Raw genomic sequence first — 22,353 nt, 5'->3', positions numbered from 1 at the left:
TCTTAAATAAAATGTAACTGCTCTGAGCAGTTTATGGCTTAAAGTCTGGAGTATAACAGATGGATTGTGCCCCTCTGCAGGTGATGCCTTCAAAAGGGACAGTATTTCCTTCTAGCTGTATGATTCATCATATAAAATGGTGGGATTTGTAGGCAGAAAACATGACAAAACTCTGGAAGAGGCCCAAGCACTGAAGCCAAGAGATGATACTTTCTTTCAACATAACCTCACTGATCAGATGACAAAAATAGCTATATAATCCTTTTCTTTCCTTACTATGTTAGCAAATATTCACTCGAAGATGCAACAGGAAATGTGGCTGTGATAGAGTAGCCAAACTGAACAAAAAGAACAATTATTCCTCCTTTAACATTTCAAAGTCAGCTTTTGATTACCTGAAAATGGAGATGACTTTCAACTCCTGTGTAGTTTATGAGATCTTTAAGTCCTCAGTTCTTTGATAAAGCTGTAATGAATTTTCAATGTTAGGAGCTGATGCTGCAGTTGTAGAAAGACTAAGCATGCATGAGCTATAAAGAGGCCTTTTAAATCAAAGTAAGCATCATTAGAACACCTAAGGTATCATACTGCTGTTGTTTATAGAAAAATAAAACAAAAGAACCAAAAAGGAAATAAGCTCATGACTATGCTTAGGCACTGTGTATGAGTACTGCTGGGTATTTTTAATGACAACATGACCAATCCAATAAGCTACTGAGTTGTACTGAAAAAATTCTTCATTTGTTACAGAAGGGGAAGTCTACCCTCTCAAGACTGATCCTGCATCTTGTGTTTTGGTGTTGTATATGCACCTCTGTGTTCTTATGATTTTTGATATTTCACTGTTTTCTTTAGCCATTGAATTAAAATGGTATATATGCATAAATGAAAGTCACAAAAGATCATAGTAATAAACCATATACTCTTTCTACAGATTGTATGTTGCAGTTGTTATAGGCTCTGTAACTAAATTACTCTGTTTTGTGATTATCCCTTGTGTCAGCCTTCTGGCTTTTTGCTGTTTTCCCTGTAGATAATCCAGCTGGCATGTGCAAGTAGAATACATTAGCAATAAAAATTAAAAAGGGAAATTGCAGTATTTATGGTAAGTATGGATGTAGTAAACTCATCTTCCACCTTCCTTTCATCTCAGAGTTCCAATTCTGGCTCTCTTGCTTCATTCCACAAAACCCTCCCTCCTGCTTGTAATCTTTGACTCCTGGCAAACTCATCCCCTTAACTCTCACCTGACACAGCATAAAATTTGAGAACTTTTTTTTCTCTCAGTGGCAACTTTTTTACCATGCCCAGTACATTCAACACCAGGAAAGCACCCTCTGCAGTCTAATAGGATAAATTTGTAGCAAGAAGGAGGTAGTTTAACCACACGCAATTAGGCATGTCTTTCACTAATGCAGTATATTTTAGAATCAAATATCAAAAGACCCAAAATTAAACCACAAAACAATAAAAAATTGTAAAAGAATAAAGGTTTTAGAAGTGATGCTGAATTGTTGTATTTAAAAAATATATTTCTGCCCAGGTTGCTCTCTTGGCAATAATTGTTATTTTTTTTTCTTTTAAAATCTTATGCTTTTCACAAACAACTTAATTGTGTGGTAGAGTAGGACAATAACATTTTCTCTTAATGAACTGTCTTAGAAGCTCAGAGGAAGAATAAAACCTGCCCAAATAATTGTGCATTGAATCTTGGACAAGCTTTATTAAGGCACTTAATCGTGCTTTTGAAACCATGTAGTCAGTTTATTCTCTGTATGTCATCTCATTTATGAGCCTCAAATAAGAAATTAAGATTTCTCTTGCATGGAATAGAATCAATACTCCTTAAAAAAAAATCAAATCTTTGAAGAATCCTTAGGGTTCTCCTTCAAGAAGAACAAGGACTGGTTTGACGGAAACAATCAAGAGATCCAGGAATTGTTGAGAAAGAAGAGAACTGCTCACCAAGCACACCTAGATCAGCCATCTTGTCATGTAAGAAAAGCAGCATTTCGTCTTGCATGCAGCAAGCTCCAACAGAAACTCCGTGACATCCAGAACAAGTGGTGGATCAATCTAGCAGGAAAAATTCAATTATGCACAGATACGGGTGATCACAGAGGATTCTATGAGGCCTTGAAAACAGCATATGGGCCTATATACCAGGTCCAAAGCCCTCTACTCAATGTAGATGGTCAAATGCTTCTGACACATAAAACCTCCATTCTGAAGAGATGGTCTGAACACTTTCAGACTCTTTTCAGTATTAGTCGTGTAGTTCAAGACTCAGCAATTTAGTACATTACACAACAACTGGTGAAGAATGAATTGGATATTGCCCCTACTATGGGAGAAACTCTTAAGGCCATACAGCAGGTGAAAATTGGCAAGGCAGCTGGGGTTGATGGAATTCCACCTGAAGCCTGGAAGCATGGGGACCAAGCACTCCATGCTAAATTTCACGAGTTTGTGGTGTGCTGTTGGGAACTAGGTGAACTGCCATCAGACCTTCGTGATGCAGTCATCGTCACCTTGTATAAGAAGAAAGGAGATAAATCAGACTGTTCAAATTACTGAGGTGTTACTCTGCTCTCTATTGGTGGCAAAATCCTGGCAAGAATACTCTTCAACACACTAATATCCACTATAGCAGAAGAACTTCTTCCTGAAAGCCAGTGTGGTTTGAGAGCCAACAGGAGTACTACAGACATGGTATTGGTTCTCAGACAACTGCAAGAGAAGTGTAGGGAACAGAACAAAGGTCTCTATGTAACCTTTGTTGATCTCACCAAGGCTTTCGATATTGTGAGCAGAAAAGGTCTATGGCAGATTTTGGAACGTTTAGGATGTCCCCCCAAGTTCCTCAAAATGACCATCTCACTCCACGAGGATCAGCACAGCCAAGTCAGACATGACGATGCACTTTCTGAGCCCTTTCTAATATCCAGTGGTGTGAAACAAGTCTGCGTTCTTGCACCAACCCTATTCACAGTCTTTTTCAGCATGATGCTCCAAAGGGCCATGGCAGACCTCGATGAAGAAGATGGTATCTACATTCGATATCGTACTGATGGAAGCCTATTCAACCTAAGGCGACTGAAGGCCCACACCAAGACCTTAAATCATCTTGTCCTGGAGTTGCTTTACGCTGACGACGATGTCCTCGTCATCCACGCAGAACTAGCTCTGCAGCGTTTAACATCCTGTTTTGCAGATGCTGCTGAGCTCTTTGGACTGGAAGTCAGCTTAAAGAAGACAGAAGTTTTCTATCGGCCTGCACCTCGGGAAGTCTTCCATCATCCCCATATCAACATTGGCAAATCAGAGCTCAAATCAGTCCAGCAGTTTAATTACCTAGGGAGTATCATCTCGGATGGTAAGATTGATGGAGAGATAGACAACAGGTTAGCAAAGGCATATAGTGCCTTCGGAAAGCTTCATAAAAGAGTTTGGCAAAATAAACACCTGAAGAAAAGTACCAAGATCAGTGTTTACAGAGCCATTGTGCTGTCTACTCTTTTATATGGGTCCAAATCACGGGTCATTTCCTGCCACCACCTGTGACTCCTAGAACACTTCCATCAACGCTGCCTCCGTACAATCCTAAACATCCACTGGCCAGATTATGTGACTAACACATCTGTTCCAAAACAGGCAGCAGTTACAAGTATTGAGGTCATGTTGCTGAGAACACAGCTGCGTTGGGCAGGGCATGTCTCAAGGATGAAGGGCCACTGCCTCCCTAAGATCCTGCTCTATGGTGAACTTGCCACTGGCTGCCACAAGAGAGGAGCCCCGAAGAAAAGATACAAGGACTCCCTGAAACAACATTTCAGCCTTGGCCACATTGATCTGCATCACTGGTCTACTCTGGCCTCCAATTGGGAGGTCTGGAGGCACACTATCCATAACACTGCTGCTTCTTTTGAGAGTGCACGCAGGATCACCATCGAAAAGACAACGCAGAAAGAATCGTGTCTTGCTGATACCATCCAAGGAGTCTTTCTGCTGTGCCTTTTGCAACCAGACTTGTCTATCTCACATTGGCCTCTTTAGCCACCAGCACTTGTAGCAAATGGGGGTAGAGTCCTTTCCAAATCTTCATTTGCAAAGCCTAGCCATGAATATATGGCACAACTGTTGGAATGTAATTATTTGCCTGAAAATGTCTCTCATAAGTATTCAAATAGTTCAACTATATCAAACTATGTCAAAGTACTCTCGATTAAGGGTCTTTGGGAAAGAGACTAAAACAAGAGGAGCAGAGAAGGGAGGAAGAATCTGCATCTTTAAAGTATTATCACTCATCATCTGCCTCTTGTGTTCCTTCACAGAGTAAAAAAACTACTCAGGAAGAGATAGCTGTAATAGCTTCACATCTGTGCTTGGAGCAAACTTTCCCTCTCTTGCAAACAAGGTATGCACACTCAAGCCAAGGGAAAATCAAATATAAACATTAATAGATAGTACAGAGAAATGTGTAGAGATGGTGCACGTTAATGTGAACCAAATATATACCTAATAACTTGCAGTTAAAAATCCAGTTTGAGGTTGTTACATCTGATGCACAATGCTTGAGAAATCTCTTAGGGCTCTGAACAACAACCAAAAGTCCTTGTTGTCTATTTTTATTGTGTTACAGCAATAACTTATTTACAGATGCATGTTATTTGCGAGAGATGCTTTAGTTCTTATTTTGAACTAATTTTGAAATTAACCCAATATATTGTGGGGAGCACAAAGTAGCTTACATACTGTAAGGCAGTCTGTTTTTCAAAGTAAGTCCAAAAAAAGCATTTGTAAATTCTGCTGTATCAAAATATTTACTATTCTCTTAAAGAAAACAGTCAAAAACTTTCCACAGTTTCAGCCTGTTTTCTTCTCACTGAAACCATTAGTGCCATGCATGAACAAATACCACTGCACTTTTGCCATTGATAACAAAACCAAGGAAGGTGGGGGTTTTTTTAATGAATAAGCATTATATTTCATATGAGAAACTTTTGAAAATAAATAATCACAGTTGAAATAGTAATATTAGCCAAATTCACTGGCATTTCAACGATTAATTGAAAATTGCCACAACCAGAACTATTTATTGGTTCAAGTCTCAAGCTGAAGATACGTGCACTGCAGTCTTCAGCAAATATTGAAACATTAAGTGGACATTTCAAAATATTCACCTAGAAATTTTTATTTGAAATATTTGCAAAATACTGAAAAGTTGATACTATAGGTCACTGAAACAGGAAATATGCCCAATGTTATCCTTATATCCTCTTTAAGGAGATTTACATACGGCTAACATTTAAACAATTATGTAAACTATTGAAGTGAGTAGATTTTAAGCTGTTTGTAAGGTGATTTTGCCCAGTATGGGGGGAGGAGGGAACTAATAAAAAAGCAAACAAAAAATCCCCAACAAAAACTCCCACCCTCAAGTCAAAAATAACAGGCATTTTTTCAGTACCAATGTATTTCATGAACAGACCACAAGCAGCAAAGAAAGCATCATTTTGTGAACCATTTGCCTGCTTAAATAGGTCAGGCAAATATGGTCACAAGTCCCAGCAGCTGTTCCCTGCCACTTGAATAAAAAACATAATATTCTCAATCTAGATGTAAATGGTGGCTGACTTCAGGACTGTAGCAATCAAGCTTGACTTTCACGTATGTGCAGTACTTACTAGTACCATTAAAAAAATTCAATGTCTGTTCCAACCCCTACTTGAATGTCTGCAGTTATTTGTAGGGCAGGCAAATGCTTAGTTATCAAGGTATACCAGTAGCTAATTACAGACTCCTTCAGCTGAAGCAAAACTGGGTTCTCAGTCTGCATTTTAAAGACTTGGGGAATGGGAGAGCTTTCTACACATTTTTCAACTACAATCAATTAAAACTTCAAAGTGCAAAGAAAAACATACTTTGCTCTCTCCTATTCTTTACCCTTCATCCTCAGTGTGCTGTGCTTGCTGCTACTGGCAAACATAAGATAGACTAGAAAAGCAATTATGTATTTAATATGGACGAAGAGCTGGGGAGAAGCTATGATGATAACAAACTACTCAAACAACAAGCTTTTCAGAAAGCTAATTACTATGATAGATTGTCTTGATATTTAATTATAGAATGATGCATAAGAAGTATTTTCATTTTTTCCTACAATTTCTCTCTCTGTCCTTGTGTGGACATATACTAATGCCACCACTCCTACAGACAGACCAATGTGTTGGATAAATCTATTATTATCATTTAAGCATAATCAGTAGGGTTAGAGTAGACCTGCATTTCCTCAAGGGATTCACCTAGTCTAAACACACAGCTTTTTGTTCTCTGTTGAAGATTATTGGTCATAACCAGCCTGCTCTGACAGACTGCAATTTGGAAATTATTGTATACCCTCAAGAAAAGATTTTTGTTTTCCAAGGGTCACTTTTGTTGTTTTTAGTCACAACACATAAGAAAAGCATACCATTATCTGTTAAACAGACAGGCTGATTTGTATTGACATCACTGTAGTTACAAAATACATATATATCAATAACTTTTATTGTTATGAAAGCAAAGGAGGCCTACAACAAGAAGTACTGGACTGGATATAGAAAACTCCAAGGTTGCAAGGTATAATAGTACTTGCACAAAGCTATTTGGTAGAAGTCAGCTTTAATTCATTGTCCTGCAAGTTGACTGTGTTATCAATTAAGACCAGACAAATTTATGTCCAAGAAAAAAACAGGTTAGTCATGTATGTCAATATATTTTAAATATTTTCTTGCAAGATGAAGGCTACAATTTTTATAATTATTTCTATAATGATGAAAAAAAGAATTATGTTACACACACTGTGAAAGAGGTCTTCCACATACTGAGCAGGTTCCCATAAAAACGATATTTTAGTTCTATGGGTGATTTCAATTGCTGTTTTCTAACTTAAACTTGTATCCAGTAAGATTGTAGTGGTTTGAACCAGGTTTTCCCCCTGAAACTAAAAAAGTGGTAACCCCCGAGGGGGTGGTGACCCTTGGGGTTTGACCCAATCAGTGCTCCTGCAAAATATAAACATATCTCTAGACCGGAAAAGAAGAAGTTGTACTTGTTGTTAGAAGAAGGAGTAGCCATGTTCTGAGGCCATGAGGAGCAGGGGCAGGAGTCCCTTGGGGCCACCGGCCCCCCCCCAGCCCCGGCTGGGGGGCTATGGGACTTGGAACAGTGTTGAACTGGGCTAAGGGCCTGTGGCTGAGAAGCTGAAGGAGTTTTCTCCACTGTGAGTGGGCAGATGGAGAAGCGGCAGAGCAGCAGTGGATGGAGAAGAAAAGCGGCGGCACAGAGCCAAGAGATAAGAGAAGCACCAAAACAAACATGCAGCAAAACAGACAGAAAAACTTCTACGAGCCGAGAAAGAGAGAAAAGCAGCAGAGAGAACTGAAGTACTACAGAGTTTGTTGGGGTAAGAACTGCACAACTCCCCCAAACTTTTTGAGATCCCTCCAAAAAATGGAGGGGGTGGACTCCTATTAATTGGAAGTCCTAAATGTAGTGGTCCTGAGAGCTCAGCCAGGACGAAATGTGTGAGAGAGGACCTTGGGGGCCCTCCCTTGCTGCAGCTTCAGAGAAGCTGGCAGCCATCTTGAGGCAGAGCACAGAAGCTCTATAAAGGGGCTTGATTTTCCCCTGAAGATACCAGACCGTCACGAAGGCTTCCGCACTTCGTTGATATGACCGTGGTGGAGCAACCCTTGTCTGGGGTAACGCAGCCCACAGAAAGACCCTTCGTTTGGAGACGAGGGGCCGAGAGAGACTTGGAGACTCCCTCGTGTGGATTGGCAAGGATCCAGCTGCAACTGCTTCATGAAAGACACAGAGAGCTTACTGCCCCTAGTGAACTGCTGCTCAGAGATTGGAAGGGGTCTTTTCTTCTTCTTCCCTCCTGGACTTTTATCTGGAGGGAGAAGAGATTTGGCCCATTGTAAATATTATATGTCATGGTAGACATAGAGTTAAGATTGTATGTAATGTGTTATACTATTTATTTATGTGTACAGTCACTGTAATATATTCCTTTCCCTCCATTTGGAGTCTTGTGTTTTTGTCTGGAAAACCCATCTCACACGGGGTTGAGACGTGGGAGAGGGGCTAGGAATCAGGAATTGGATTTTGGGATTTCAAACCATGACAAAGATGTAAGTCTGTACCTACATACTTGAATGGTGTCACTGGTTTAAGCAAACCATTTTTAGCCAAACAAAGATTACTTTAACGGTTGGCATAGTTACAAGGGTATAAAGAATTATTTCCCCCACTTCATCTTACTCTCCAAATTACAGACTTAGATGCCAGCCTTTTAAAGGTGCGGGATTTTAGGGATCGAGAATCAACCCTTAATAAATACATCAAAAATAGCAGGGAATGCAAGAATATATTTGCCATATATTGAACACTGGCTTCCCTGAACCATGAATTGGAAGACACTCTAAGTGAAATACTTGACTGTTTTAGGAAAGCTTACATACCATGCAGATAAGTCAATAAAGAGGTAGGACAGCAGAAGTTTCATACAACCCATGCCCATACCCATAATTCACATCCAAATAATATTTATCATCCTGTAAGCCTTAGACAACACCTCCAGCAAACCTAAGGTAAAACAGATACAGATCACTCCATTACATAAGCCTAACTTGGCAGCAGAAGTAAGAGCAATATCAGAGTGCTCTTCTGATGACAACTGCTTCTTTTTACCTAAACACAGGCGTGTTTTATCAGCTGACACTGACAGACTCTTCAGCTCCAGTTGGCCATTAATTCTGCCCTGTCTTTGCAGAATTTTTTGCATGGGACATCATTAGTTGTGGACTTTCCACAGGTGATGTGTTTCAATGACATAGTAAAGTAATTACAGGCTTCCAGCAAGGTGCACACCAGAATACTGGGTTAAAATTTTATTTCACTACTAGTTTTATTTCACAAATATTATTATACATTTAATATTTTCTATAGGATAGCTCTGTAGAAATATAAGTAGTGAGAAATGTCTCACCACACTATGCATCTAACATCGCTTTTGTTTTCTCTATTCCTTCTATGTGTTGACATAGTGCTACTGAAATCCATAAATTAAGTGGTTAAGGCAAATACGACAAACACAGATTCAGCAGTTTTAGCAGAATTTGCTCAACACAAAACTGAACTGATGACTTTACATTACGAAGCTATCCTCCTAAAACATATCATCTTCAGTATTGCTTCCTAATTGAAAATCTTGTCAGTAGTGGTTTACCCACTGTTTCTTTCCTTGTGAGTAAAGTATGAAATCAAGGTTAAATGTACCCCAACTACTCATTGCCAACTTGTGACCCAGGAATGGCATGAATATTGTATTCTGACTTTGGCTGAAAAAGAGAGTATGACTACTGATAGCACTTACAGAACACAGAAGTATGCAAACATTAATTCTCAAAATTGTCCTATGAGTAAGGTAAATATTTTTGACAGAGCTAAGATTCAATAACAAGATATCTTTCATTACATTCATTTATGAATGTTTACATATTTTTCTGTCAGCTTCCAGCACTGTTCTGCAAGGCTTTAAAAGTAAACTTATTTCAAGAGAAGATAATTAACTCATGGAAATTCTCTTGAATTTAATTTGAGAGTTGTTTATGAGAACACATACTTTAGAGATATCATGTCTGGAGTTACTAAGTATTTAATGATGATTTTTAAAACAAGAATTGAAAGTAGTTTCAAACAGCAATGAAGAGTCAGCATGTTATAGTAATAGGACATTGTTTTTTAACATCTGTCTCCTGCTTTACCCTATGTCTAGAATTTTTATTCTATTTCTCTGCTCCTTCTTCATCCCTCCTATCCCACCTCCCTTCTCATTTCCTGCTGTTACTGAAGGCTGAAATAAATTTGTATTGCCAAACCAAGGACATTCCTCTAGATCTGAAGTGTAAGCACTGCTGAAAAGGTTTGAAACATGGAGGAGAAAAAAAAAGCATCTGGAACATCATTTTACTAAAGAGAAACCAATAGATATACACACATTTTTGCAATTTTTTAAATCCATTTCTACATGTGAAAACTGTGTTGATTTTCAGCATCTACAGAAATCCAGACTAATTACTTTAGGTGGGAAGTGATATATCTGGCAATGATATAATGAAGCAGACTTGAATTTTTCAGAGATGTGAAGCATGAGTTTCATGAGTTTGGACATATTGATAGCCCCAGATAACAGAAAATAAATGACTAAGAAGGGAATACACAAAGATCTATGGAAAAATTTCCTCCCTTTTACCTGCCAGTGTTCTTACTCACTTAGATTTTGGCTTTCCAAAACCATAAGAAAGGGTAACTGAAAAGGTTATGCTGACATCCATTAATTCTGGAAAGAGCTCTAGTATGATTTTTGTCCTTTCTGCAAACCAGTGAGGAATTTAGCAAGTGTTAGGAGGTAATACATTCAATCAAAATTGAACAAAAAGCGAACTAATGTCTTCTGATGACCTTAATTAATTTAATGGAAGATATATAGAGCTGTGTTTTTTCGTGTTGGTTGGTTGGTTGGTTTTTTAGGGGTTTTTTGAAAGTTTTCCAAATAGGTCTTAAAACAAAGCAAATACTGTTCTTGTACAACTTCATCATCCCTCTGCATATGTTACAGAGGAAATACAAAAATAAATTAAAAAATAGCCAGTTAATTTCTGTTTGCAGATAGTAACCAAGCATTAGTTCATTGCTCTAAAAAAATTGATCAAAAAGGAATGTAGCAAAAACATTACTGTAGTCTGCATGTATGCATACAAATGCCATAGAGCATTCACAGAAAATGTATGGGGGAAAAAAACCACCTAAAGCAGCTTTTTACGGACAGCAGTTTGAAACATTTAGTGTCAGAAAGCCTGTCAAGCCTGAAAAGAAAGCAGAGTTGTCCCCTATTTGAATGCATGTATGTATACACACTAATATGTGATAATATATTCAGAAGCCAATCTTAGGTCAATCATATACTAATTAGTAATAACTCATATCATCAAAACATGATGACTAATTTCACCTGCTGTATGTCAGTAAGTAGAATTTATGGTGAATAAAAAGAATAAGACACATGTATAACAGGATCAGGAAATGCCATGTTTCACATAACTAAGACTAAAATTACTTTGCAAAAATGAGCCACATTTACAGATCTGTAGCAATGCAAAAAAAACCCCAACAAAACAATAAAAAATATTTAACAATATAGTGACAGTTCATGTATTCATTGAGAAATAATATTATTCCAATCTTTCAGCTCAAAATGTTACTCAGTTATGGTGTTCCAAAAGAAAGGGTTTGCAGCTAGGGTCAAAATAAAAGTAAAGTTTATTATCACTTTACTATACTGAATAAGTGATTGCACAGGAGGAAACCACAATAGAAGATAACAACATGAGAAAAAACAAATGCTAAGCTGTTTTATCATTATCATGAAGACGTTTATAGAAACAAATTCTGGTCACATCTGTCTTTGAGACTGAAACTTCTTTTCTTTTTAGATTTTTTTTTAAATTATTTGGTTAGGGTTTTGGAGGATTCTGTGTGTGTGTGCTTGTTGTTTGTTAGGGAGGGTATTTATTAATTTGTAGCTTTCCATTACAAGTCATGAAAAGACTGAAAGGCAATCAAACAGATAAGTGTGCGGTAAAGGTCTGGCATTATATTGCAAGCAGAGAGAAGGCCCTAATTCAGTAGAATTTTTAAGTACAGAAAATTCAAGAATCAGTAGATATTGGGGGGAAAAATATAAAAATACTCAGTTTGATCTAATTAGAATGACAAAACACAGTTTTTATTCTTTATAACCGTAAACAGCTACAATAGAAAAAATAGTTTTTTAAACGTGACAGAATATTATATAGTTATTTTAAATTTCATTTTTAAATTTAAATTTATTTCTAAATAGTATGACAATCCTGCATTTTGAGAGAATGGGAACACAGATTCTTTACCAGAGAAGATGATACTAATAACAGCATACATTAGTTTTCTGCCCCTCCAATCTAGCTATTTACATAAGTTTTTAACTCAGAAGATTATAGTACCCTGAAAGAGTGCTAACATTTCCTCCTCGTTTAGGAAGGTAAAGACTGTAATTAACAATTACTGTCAGTTAATCTGACATTTCCTCTGAAGCCTGGGCAGAAAGGCAGACGAACTTGTTATTGGATCCAAGTGAGGGCATAAGATCCTGTAAAATTCAACCTAAAAACATAGAAAACAAGTTTGCCATACAAATGTGATACCACTGACTGGGGTAAAGAATGCAAATACTTTAATTAATTTACCTAGCATTTCTTCAGTATATTACTGTAAAAGCAAGCTTAAAGAAATTGCTAGCATGAAAATTATCTGGTAGTGAGTAAGGGGATTTCAGTATTTGGACTGCAATCACATGCTATCATGTGATTGCAAGGTGAAACACTTCTTGGGTAATTTGGAAAGCACAGTGTGTGTGAGTGTGACTCAGATGTAACCAAACAAGTGTTCGCCAACAGTGTTTAAAGCATGAGAAAACAGATATTTAGTTGTACAAGAGAAAAAGATCTGTGTGTTTCTTTTAGTAGTGATATACTGATTTTCTATTATGATTTATATTCCCATGTTAAGCTTGATGGCTGTTCTTTCTAATACTATTTCCCTGCTGCAAACAATGACCTAGATGAGCTGTTTCTAAAGAAGGTGAGCATAAGCTTACTGATTGCAATTAGAAATAACCAACCCACAGAGAAAGTTAATTTCTGTGCGTTGCCAGTGAAAGGTGGCTTCAGTACTAGACACAGAGCATATGCAAAAAGCTTAGGCAGAAAAGCAGACAAACTCATATTTAATATCAGAACATATATTCCCCAGCACAATGTTCTCATTACCTAGCTGAGGGCTCAGCTCACTTTAAGCCGTGTTTGTGAATCACAGATCCTTCTCCTTGAACTTTCCCTGTGCATTCCCACATTATTGTTTTTGCCAGCAGCAGTATTCATGCATCCGATCAATGAGCTAGATTTGAGGACCAATTTGGCTGAAAGGTTTCATTTTTTTCTTTCATCAGCTTAGTTTGTGACCACATCAATTTCCGATCAAGCTCACCCAGCTGCTGCATGAGCTCCTTTCATGGCAACATACAATTATACCAGTATAAAGCAACTGCAGAACCTCAGAGAACTAATCCCTCTTTATAACCAGAGAAAAGTAACACCAATGAAGAGCTGACATCTCTCTGTTGATTACAATATTGAAAAATAACCTAAGCTTCTAAGATGAATGCCGTCTAATAGACTACATAAATGAGTCTCATTCTATACAAACATCTCTCCCTCTTTGAAGGACTCTAAGTGCTTGACTTTAAAAAAGGTTAGCACTAATCACACCACTATTTCATTTAAAAGTGCATTTCCACTTATTAAAGAAAAAACATACCTTCCACTTTATCTGTATAGCATCTTATTTTTTAATTGTAAAAATTAATCAACAGTACAAAGTTTGCAGGTGTTCATTTAGGGTCCAAAAGTCTTTGTTCAACAATGAAATTTTAATTGTTGTATGATGACTTTTAAAAGGTCTGTTCCTTCTCTTTTTCCAACACGTTCTATAAAAAAAAGGCACAGGTTCTCAAATTTATCTTGTCTTTAGAATGCTAAGTTAAACTAACTTAATTTCTTTTTCCTTAACAAAATATATAACAATTTCTTGTCCTGTTTCAAAGAATTCTCTGATTATTTTATTCAGTCTTCCTTTAAACAAAGCTAATTCTCCCAGTGTTTCTCTTTCCTTCCCTCACTCTTTGCTTAATGGCCCTACAACTTTCTGCTAAGATTAGACCTTCTAGAGTCATCTCAGTGTATAGAGGACATTCTGTGCTCTTTTAGGTTTTCCAAATCTTTCAGAAGTTAGGCCATACTTCTTTCATATAAAGAGTTTATTGTTCTGTACTTTTGAAAAAGAGGAAAGTAATATCCTTACAATTAATTTTTAATTCATTAGTATCAGATAGTTTAAAATAAGATTTTTTTAAAAATAATTTGTCCTTGAAGTAGCCTGATGATGGAATCACATTGCCAAATATCATTACTTTCACATGGCACCTTCTGAGATCCAAAAGTGGTTTGAATACTTTAAAGGTATAGCTATACCTTATGGCCAGCTTGTAGATCACTACCCTGTTAACACACGCAGCTCTCAGGTTGCTCAGCTCCACATAATTTATTCTGAGCTTTGACAGTCAATAAAATTTGGGTTAAGTAATTAATTTTGTAGATGTCCTTGTGCACAGGAGAAGGATTTAAGACACAGGAGGCATTACAACAGCTTCCAGACAAGGGCACGACTAGTGTTGTGACAGCTAGTTAGTTCTCACATTGCCATCCATGTCATTTTCCACCTGAACAAGCAATAGTGTTAACCCAGTGTTGAATAAATCCATACTGACCTTGTAATGTTACTTCTCTCTTTTGGAATTTACCAATTTCTATCATAGAGCTACTTTGAACTAGGTTAATGGTTTTCTTCTAACGAGATCCTTTGTTATATCCTAGACTAATCTAGAGAACAGGTCTAAGTAATAAGCAAATATGAGCACAGAAAACCTGACATGAAATACTTCTGAAAAAAAGAAATAAGCAATTGTTTAAATATGCAAACAACATTTTTTACTCACAGGAGCACTATCACTAGGATGAAAATACTATTAGCCTATACCCTGATTTCAGACAGTAACTTAATGACTCAGTCTTTATTTTAAAATTATTGTTAAATACTGAAGTAGATCTTATTAATCTATAAATGTCAAAATTCATGAGGCAAGATAAAGCTTATAATTTTTTTTCTTTTTGGCTAAGGATGAAGAGCAGAAAATGGAGGTTAAATTTGTCAAATATGTAAGTATTCAGCTTTGCAACCCTAACAATACTTTTTCGTATTTGTCAGAATATAAGTAAAATTTATAAACAGGTTTTCAGGGCAGGGGGAACAGGTGGGGGAAGCCATGCATAAAATACAGGTACACTGGTTTTAAGCAATTGACAAGATAAATAATCACTGACACCACCACACACCATGTCGTAAGTTCAGCTTCTACATCTCAGAATATCCTTCTTTCCAGAGGGAAATGTAAGACCTCGTTACTCAGGACATGGAGTAGGCTGAGTTACTCAATTTTTTGCTTCAGTCTTCACCAGCAAGTGCACCAGTCACACCACTAAAGTCACGGAAGACAAGGGAATGGACTGGAAGAATAAAGGACCACCTCTCTTGGAAATAAGGTATGAGAGCATCTAAGGAACCTGAAGGTGCTCAAGACCATGGAAACTGATAGGATGCATCTGTGGGTTCTGAGGGAACTTCAGGCTAAGCCACTATCTGTTATGTCTAAGAAGTTGTAGCAGTCCAGTGAAAATTCCACTGACTGGAAAAGGAGAAACAAAATCCTCATTGTTAAAAAGAAAAAAAAAGGAAGACCTGGGAAGTCAGTCTCACATCAGTGTTTGGTGACATAGAATAATTTAGGTTGAAAAAAACCTTTAAAATCATTGCGTCCAGCTGTTAACCCAGCATCACCATCTTCACCACTAAACCATATCGTTAAGTGTCATATCCACATGTCTTTGAACACTTCCATGGATAACGATTCCACCAGTTCTCTGGGAAGTCTGTTATAATGCCTGATCACCTTTATAGGGAAGAAGTTTTCCCTAATACCTAATCTAAACGTTCCCTGGGACAACTTGAGGCCATTTTCTCTCATCCTATCACCTGTTATCTGGGAGAATACCCCCCCACACCTCACTACTGCCTGCTTTCCAGTAGTTGAATAACACCTTTTTCCACAGAAAGTCCTACTGCAGAAAATAAGATTACCCATTTAGCTTGAAAAACAGGAGTCAAGATACTGGAATATCTCACTTATTTGCTGTGTGAATTCCATATTCTTCTAATTTATACTGATTTTTAAAGTAAATCTATGCTCAAAATTAAGCAGAAAATCTATATTTCTCTTGAAGTCATCATAACTATTGCAGTTTAAGCTCCATTTTTGAATATGATTTGTTATGTAGAGGTATATAGACAGTCGTTATCATATTTCTCTACAGAGTAAAAAACATAATCACCAAAAAGCCATTCTATTAAAAAAAATTTCTGAATGTCTTGAAGATTTGAACTTATTCCAAAAAGAATATGAAATTCAGCTTCAATATTTACAGGTTTGCTAAATCAACTTTCTTGATACTTCATAAGACATTTAAATTTTGAAGCAACTTCATGGAAACTGCAACACCTTGCCGTCATTATTAAGAAGTTTCCCTACTGAGATTCCCTACTGATGCAAGAGCATCAGCGTGATTAGGCAAGAGTTATTCATCACACAAGTAAAAGAAACTGAAAGTAATAATTTTCAGATTTATGTGAAAACCACAATACAGCTATTACAAATTCCACATGCAATGAGCAGCTCCTCCATAGGCATGATCTTTCAGGAAATAAGTATTCAGAGATTAGATCATCTGAAGTAATTACCATCATTAACAAACTTCTGCTTTCTAGAAAACCATTAATTTACATGAAAGCTTTGATGCACATAGAACTTCTCCTAGTATTTTCTCCCAAAAGGAACCCGTTCACATTTGCATTAAAAAAAAGAGAAAGCCTTACTTCAGAGGAGTATCATATAAAATAAAACTTTTAAAAAGTGATAAATACATGCATGATCTTTAATTTTTCCTTACAACATATTGAGTTTTAGCATCCTTTGTAGTACAGAGTTAGACTGACTTTTTTACAAAACAGGACTATCACTGAAGCAACATTAATGAATAAATAATGGACATTTCTCACTAAGAAACAAGAGACATTTCAAGTAAAAAAAAAATCCAAACTGTTTTCTTTATATATATGTGTATACATATATATATATACATATATGAACAGCAGTAAGAGTTCAGCATAATTTACAAGAAAACCAGTTGCAAAGTAGATAAATTAGTCATTGTGGTGTTGAATCCCAGCAAATGTATCAGGATTTTGTTGTATTCTGAGCATCACCCTGACACTGTGAAACAGTACTTTGAGAATATATGCACTCTTTTCAAACACAATTTTAGAAATTCCATCACTAACAACAAGGGTAGTTTAATACAGAACCACTGCTGAAGCACGTATGGCATAAAAAAAGTTTGCAGTATCTCTGCAGAAAGAAAACATGCATAATTTAGAGGAAAGTGCCGTCTTGATTGTCAGGTATTGGAACAATACAATTTGAGCTGCTAAATATGTTATTTACAACTCCTTGAAACCAAACATACTATAAAAAACTATTTAGTATTCTGTTAGGCTTTCAAGTTTAATCTGCTCTCTTTTTTTCTACAATTTTCTCTCTTTCTGTCCCCATTAAAAGCAGTGTCATTCAACAGTCATGTGCATTTCATTTCCCTGCTTATGAAAACTGGGTTTGGATGTTTAACAAGTATTTATTCATATACACTTAGCTCATAGTCTTGTGATAAATGGTTTGTAATCATAACAGTTGACATTATTTTGATTATTAAAACAAATTGGGAGATGTCAATGGATCTAACACATCCTGTAACAAAGGGGTTTTTTAACTCATTTTTTTAAATAAAAAAATGAGGAGCATCTTTTCTTGGTACAACACATGAGATATCTATGCAACATATTATTCACATACTTTTAAAAGAGGAATAACATTCTAATTTTCTCTGCACTCTAATATAGCTGACAATGCAGATTTTATTTTGTGTGTTTTGATGTGTTAGTGCGATGACTCTTGAGAAAACAGAGCTTGTGGTAAATGATGTGAAATTTATCAAGAAAGAAATTAAAAACTCATTAAATATACATGAAGTTGATGTGAACTGCTGTAAAGGTACAGATCAAACTATATCTGAAAAACAAAAACACTCTCAGTAAATAGCCTTTTTTTCTGCAATTATTGTCATGGAATAACCTCTTCAGTCCTTGAAAATTTACTTTTCTAATCATCACAAGAATTGGGAGAATAGTGCAGTTACCAACCTCTCTTACTGAAAGTAGGCAACTGCCCATAGGTTAATACTAACTGGAAAGGGAGTTGAACCCAGCAGGGATCATAGCATATATCCCCATATAAAAATACTTGACATCAAACAACTTGTTGTCTCTTCAAACATCCTTTTTCATTGTTATATAGGATTGCTTTCAAAGCAATTTGGAACTTAACACACAATGAATCCTCAGCCTTGACAACAAAGAGTCTCACAACATTTTTTCCAGCCCACCATTCAGGACAAAGAAAGATTCTGAAACACTGTTTTTAACAGAAATGAGTGTGTAGTGCTTTTGAAATTACCTCTCAGAAAAATATCTGTCTTCTCACAAGACAGGATCAAGATTTTATGAAAAATGTGGAACATTAAGGTTATTGTCTCTTGCAACTTTACATAAGAAAATTTAAGTGCAGGATAGTTATCACACTGTTAGAGCTGTATAACTTTTATTGGTCCAGAGAAGATTTCTCTCTTTCATATCAGTTGTAAGGAAAACAGGATTACTTAAAAAAAAGTTGGTTATTAGGATTTTTCTTTAGGGACAGGGAGAGAGGAAGTGATTTGTAATGAAATAAGTCTTCTTAGCTTACTGATGAACTAGTAAAGAAAAAAGATTTAATTTTTTACCTACTATGAAAATTCAAGGAACACAATTCCCTGGTGCTGTGTCCCAACTGCATGATCATTTAGCTAGCCATGTATTTACTATAGGTTGTCTTTGCTGACTAGGGTGAGTACTGTAGGTTAGAGTCAGTCAGTTAATACTGAAGCTTACTTTTTAAATTGCATAGAAAAGTTTCAGAGAAGCCCATTTTAAGCATATACTCAACTGCTCACATTGTAATCTCAGGCTAAGAAAATTTCTGAAAAAACTCATCATCTTAGTAGTATCACATCAACTGAAGCATTGAAGCTGGAAACAAATACCAAGATATTTCATGCTGAAACTACTAATATTCATAGAAAATTCCATGTGTTAAATTTTCTTACCGTGCTAGTTTGGTTTCGTTATTTTCTTCCCCCACTATCATAGTATAAGGGATGAGATATTTTCAGTGTGGAGTGGTGTAGTGGTTAGGATGCAGCACTCTTACCACCGCGGCCCGGGTTCGATTCCCGATCAGGGATACTCCCCTGGGCAGATGGAACTCGTCAGCCCTGTGAGGCCATCCATCTAAGAGAAGGTCACTCTAAACAAATCTACGTCCTGAGGACCTCACTGCCATTGTCCAAGCTTGCTTGGCCCCGGCAGATGAACCTTAGGATTAAAGGGTGGGCTCAGTTCAGCGCATGCTGTGTCTCACCTAAAAAATCCATTGCGCAGGCTGGAAAGGTAAAAGACCTTTCCCAAAATCTTCATTCACGAAGACTGGCCATACATACAGAGTTTTCTTGGCAAGACAAATCAAATAACACATTCCTTTCACACTCTCCAAACTTTCCCTATTTCCATACCACTCTCTCTTTGTTCCTTATCTTTTTTTATCTCTGCACCATAGACAAAGACATCAGTTTCAGGTTCTTCAGGAGTGTATTTACTTGAAACCTTAATGAGTGAAGAAAAAATTCTCCTCCAACATAGTACTTTACAACTCTTACCTATGTTGAGCTTCATTGTTCTTCCTGTGAGAAAGCATGCAAAAAAATCTCATGCACACTGCATTGTGATGGTAGCGCTGATACTGTGTGTTAGAAATTGCTTAAAAATTAATGATTAATGCAGTTTCACAGATTAGAATAATTATTGAAAGTATGTAATTGTGCATAATATAACAATAACTAAAACATATTGTCTCAGTTTGAAGAGACTGGAACGTTTGCTAAAGAGGATGAGCCATGACATAGACCAAACTTCTCTCCCTCAGCAATTGTAAACTAAAAATTAAGGGGCTTTAATAGAGGAAGTGTGGAGAAAAACCAGAAGAAATAACAACCCTTTATTAAAAGATATATGTATGTTGGCAAGAACAGTGACAGAACACAAAAAAACCTAGACAATAATCCTGTACCCAAAAGTCCCCTTCAAACAAAAGAAAAAGTTCTGAATACTTCTCTTTTAGCGCAGTCCTAATCGTGGCCTGCAGGGGGCGCTGTTGGATCACTGGAGGTCACCATGCGGGGAGAGGGGTCTGGGGGGTGGTCTTGGGTCGTGGGAGAAGCCGAAAAGAAGATGGGTGGCCCTTCCCCAATGAAAGGAAGGGGAAAGGAAAGCAGTTCACCCCCAACAGGACTCACTGTTGTTCTCAGAACCCAAAAGCTCCTCCTTTTTTTTCCCAGTGAGCACAGAGACTCTCCGATGAAAATGCAGCAGGTCCGGGCTGGAGGCAAAAGACAGCTGGCAGGCAAGTTGAGGCCAGCAGTCAGGGTTGACCAGGATGAGAAGCCAGAAAGACAGACCTCCAGGTCTTCTCTCCAAATGCCCACACACAGACCCCTGTTTCTGTCCCAGAGAGAGAACTCAGCCGTCTACCTCTCTCCCTGTCCCCCCGAATAGAGCCAGCAACCCCCTCCCAAAACTCCTTCCCTCTCCCCTCAGCCTCTGATGGGCCATTAGCTAGGAATGTGGCCTGGCCAGCCAGTTCTTTTGTAAAGGCTAATTGACTGCCTTTCCCCCTTCCGCTCAAACTCTGTCTCTCCTACAGCGGGGGGCAGGGGGAAGAAAAAAATTCCCCTGCTTGGATTTCTAACCTATAACACATATTATTATAATATATAACCAAATATGCATAATACAATAACGTTACACATAATGTAATAAAAATACCCTAGCAAAATGGTTGAAGGATAAGACTTAATATTTCATTTGAACATCACAATTTTGGTGGGTTTGGGTTGTTTGTGTTTTGGTTTGATTTGGGGTTTGTTTGTTTATTAGATTGTCTGTTTGGTTGGTTGGTTGGTTTGTCCAGAATCTCATCAAAAGAAAACAAACACTAATTCTTCTATTCTAGAAGATCTATGATTTATCAGATTGTTCTGTGCAATTTTTCTGGGACAGATATTATTAATGGCAAAAAACCCATCAAGAACATCTCAGCAACAGTGGAATGAAAAAGTGTGGCACTATTCTGCTCTCAAGTAACAAAAAATCTCTCAGGTTTTTAAAGTGTGATAGTTTTCACCCTAGGCCTTCCTGGAGACCAGCTTGTAACCAGGAAGGAACTAGAAAAGTGACAAAGGAAGTATTCCATATCATTCCTTTCCATAACACAACATATAAAAAGGCGCAAGTAAGAGAGTTCAGTCTCTTCTCTCTTCCGGTGGCTGAAGGTGACAGGTCTCTCCGTAGACGGGCTTTGCTTATATAGGCCAGGGCCTGCTACTCAGACCTGCCGTTATCTCCGGTCTCTCCGGGAGGCGTGGGGGAGTTGGCTGCTGCCTCGCACAGTTCTACTGTCCCGTTCAGGGAAGTATTTAATGCTTTTTTTTGTATTTATTCACTAGCTCTGTAGTAACAGGTATATTTGGAGGATATTTGGTTTTAGTTCTTTTATCCCTGCTTCCCCTTCCCTTTTCCCTTTTTCCCCCTCGGGAGCTCCCTGTTGTGGATAATATATTCAAACTGTATATCATGGCTTGGGAACGAACATTCGGGAAGGGCACTACCCACGTTTATTGCAAGCACGTTGGTGGCTAAAAAGGCCAATACGAGATAGACACGTCCTGTTGCAAAAGGCATAGCAGAAAGACTCCTTAGGAGGTATATTCTGCAGAGCACAATTCTTTCTGAGTTGTCTTTTTTCCTCGAGAGTGAACCTGCGTGCTTTCTCAAAAGCATCAGCAGTGTTATAGATAGTGTGTCTCCAGACCTCCCGATTGGAGGCCAGAGTAGACCAGTTATGTAGATCAATATGGCCAAGGCTGAGATGTTGTTTCAGATGTTGTATCTTCTCCTTGGGGCTCCTCTCTTGCGGTAGCCGGTGGCAAGTTCACCATAAAGCACGATCTTAGGGAGGTGGTGGTCCTTCATCCTTGAGACGTGTCCTGCCCAACGCAGCTGTGTTCTCAGCAACATGGCCTCAATACTTGTGATTGCTGCTTGTTCTAGAACAGATGTGTTGGTCACGTAATCTGACCAGTGGACGTTTAGGATTGTGTGGAGACAGCGTTGATGGAAGCGTTCTAGGAGTCGCAGGTGGTAGCAGTAGATGACTCAAGATTCAGATCCGTATAAGAGAGTAGACAGCACAATGGCTCTGTAAACACTGATCTTGGTACTTTTCTTCATTTATTTCGCCAAACTCTTTTATGGAGTTTTCCAAAAGCACTATAT

The sequence above is a fragment of the Neopelma chrysocephalum genome, unplaced genomic scaffold (assembly GCF_003984885.1).
Source record: "Neopelma chrysocephalum unplaced genomic scaffold, ASM398488v2 Primary Assembly neopelma1_96942, whole genome shotgun sequence".
NCBI lineage: Eukaryota > Metazoa > Chordata > Aves > Passeriformes > Pipridae > Neopelma > Neopelma chrysocephalum.
This window is presented reverse-complemented; position numbering follows the sequence as displayed.